Raw genomic sequence first — 3299 nt, 5'->3', positions numbered from 1 at the left:
ATCCATCCATCCATCCATCCATCCATCCATCCATCCATCCATCCATCCATCCATCCATCCATCCATCCATCCATCCATCCATCCATCCAAACTGGATCCCCTGAGCACCTTGGCTGCAAGGAACAGTTGAAATACATTAAAGTTTGGCTATATTTAGGGTTATTTAAAACATTAAAAGTTTTAGCGTAATATATCACATATTTTTTTTACATGCAAAAATCCAGAGCCAGAACTTTGTATTGTGTTTCTAGTATGCTTGTAAATTTAAAACACAAGCAACAGCAAAGGACAAGAAACCTGTTTCTCTTGGACCACTGGAGGTCTTCAACAAACAGGCTGATGGAACTTTGAAAAATATTGTTGTGTGCAACTTTTCGGTATATACAACAGCACCGATAAGTTGCACAGATGCTAAACATGCACTGATATGCATGTTTATCATCTCAGTGCTAAACATGTTGCAGCAGCACAGACATCCTCACTGCTAATCTCAGCGTCCATAGTCCACATTTTTAAGGAAGAATTTTTTCAAATAAGTTCAAATGATCAGTAGTTCCTGAAACACTGGACACCTGAATGGATACCATAGCACTTTATACCAGTTGGATAGTTTAAGAACCTAAATAGTAGATTAAAAACAGTAAATATAATTATTTTTGAGCTCATATCAATAATTTACCGACAAAAAGGACATTTGAATTGAAAATGTTGCTTATTTTATTGATGTATGGTTTTTGATTAAAATGCTGTTTAATCGTGATTAATTATTAACAGACCCTGCAATTGTTTGAGTCCCTTTACTAGGAAAAATCCAACACTGATGGTCTCCGCAAATGGAGTGATGGTTTCAAGGATTGCAAACTGCATTTTAAAGAATCTCTGTTCAGTGTGGAGTTATATATTTTTTGTGTGTTCAACCTTCGAATTGGATGTGCATTTGTGATTAGCTAAAAGCCAAGAAGTGGTACTCTAGTTTAGTGGTCTTGTGGTCTTAGATGGTTTTGATGCATATAACAACCCAAGTAAAAAAAAAAACATATACTTTAGTATATGTATATATGTATAGAGGGTGATGTTTATTGTTTTGCTCACATTGCTTCAAACTTGTTCTTGTCTTCAGGTTTGAAGAAGTGGTTTCAGTCTCTATTCCTCAAGGATCAGACTACTGCAATATTTAGATGTCTCTCTGCTTTAGCACACCTGGCTCAAAAATTAGTTCCTTAGCTCTATGGAGCTGGACTGCATGTTAGTTAGGAACTTTAGAAACTTATTTCAAATGCGTAAGACAAGGAACATATCTGAAAGCTGCACAACACCGGCCATAGGGGAATGTAGTTTGAGATCACTGCTTTAAATGTTTGGGGGTTTAAACTAAGTTTGTCAGATAGTCATAGATGCAGTCTTTCTTAGTCTATGCCATTAAAATACCTAACAACTCAAAAACCGCTCACTGCCCTTTTCCAAAATAAGTCACGAACATCAATATTGAACATTACACTTAAAGCACTTCACTTTATATTTGCATGTCTCGTGAATAGCGTAGATAAAAGTGGGCTACATGATACACCACTCTTCACATTTGCTACTAAAATCTCTCCTGAATCATCAAATATAATCATTCATATGACAGTTGTCATAAAGTGTCATTCGGTAAATAATGACACCTTTAATGCAAAGTAGCTATAAAAGTTGTATTTAAAGTCCATTAAAAATGCCAACTTTGCATTAAATCATCATAATTTACAAAATCATGCAAAGTTGGCATTTTTAATGGACTTTTAATACAACTTTTATAGCTACTTTGCATTAAAGGTGTCATTATTTACCGAATGACACTTCATGACACCAGTCACAGACATTCATAAAGACTTTTTTATGTTCATGACAGATGTTATGTCAGTCTTATGCACACCCCTTCAAATAAAGTGCATGTAATAAACATGTTGGTTTCAGAAATAGTCATTTTATCAATTTCATTGTGATTTTTATGATTATTATTATAACAATCATTCAACTTAATGTTATAACTGTATGAAATCTTTCTGTGTTGTGACTTAATATAGTTTTCTTCATAAACTTAACTAGGTTTAATTAAGCTCAATATACCAAAGAGACTTTGATATTATGAGGCTGCTGTTATAACTTGTTCATCATTGTTTTTTATCTTAAACATATTTTTGCAGTCTAAGCAAATGAAGTCTTCCTCTTTCAGAGGAAGCCAGAGAAGTCCTTAGGTGTTAGGAAACCTGAAGACTTTCTGTCTCAGAAGAAGCTCTGACTCCACCAGATCACCAACCAGCTCTGAGGATGAACCTCCATGTCTTCATAGGGTACGGCATGTCGTTTTTCCTGTCTACATTTTTAACAGCCAAAACTGCGTGTTACCAACACCAAGTGCTTAAAAACATGATTTGATTTAAAAATAATTGGACAGAATTTATTCCCCTTAAAATGTATGAAACATTTCTGCTTCATGCATTTTATTTGTTGTTGGCTTTCAGGGCCCTGTGATGGACTGGTGACCTGTCCATGGTGAACCCTGCCTCTCMTCTGATGGCTGCTGGAGATGGGCACCACCAGCCCCCCTCACCATCCTGCAAGATCAGTGTGTTCAGATCATGGATGGAAAGATTTTAAGGTAGTTTGTCTCCTTAAGCCCACACTTAAAACAGCTTCATAGTTAATGCCATCGTCAGCTGATTTTATTATATTGCTGATTATTTTTTCTACTTCTAACATAAACAAGCAAAGACAACACCTAGAAATGTTTTTCCACCCCAGGCATTCGGTCCCAATCATCACAAGTTCTGATTATGTCACATACATGGCGAGTCCACAACGGTTTAAAATTGTAAATCAAACTTTGTTCTTTGCTGGTTTCAGAGTACAAAAATGTGCTTTCTCTGTTTAATTGCTCTATTGTTGTTTTTTTTGTAGGTTTCTGTAAAGTCCAGTGAACGGGAATGTTCTGTTGTTGATCCTCATTGTTCTTAGGAAGGAGAAATGTCAGTTTGTCTGCAGTAATACTGTGACATTGTATTAAAACAATACTCTGTCCTCGGTGAAATATTTTTCACATTTCTCTAAACTGTACGTATTTTATTATGGTGCTAATTTTCCATAAGCATGTTGTCTGTAAACCTTTACTGTATTAACAATTTGTACAATTCTCTGATAGAATATTGGCAATGTACTCTTGAAAAGCAGCAATTAGCAATTACAGTAAACCAAAAGTGTAATTGACGCATACTGTGATGACCGTACTAATATATAAAATATGTAATGCTTATATACTTAAA

Source organism: Poecilia reticulata, linkage group LG8 (assembly GCF_000633615.1).
Source record: "Poecilia reticulata strain Guanapo linkage group LG8, Guppy_female_1.0+MT, whole genome shotgun sequence".
Taxonomy (NCBI): Eukaryota; Metazoa; Chordata; class Actinopteri; order Cyprinodontiformes; family Poeciliidae; genus Poecilia; species Poecilia reticulata.
This window is presented reverse-complemented; position numbering follows the sequence as displayed.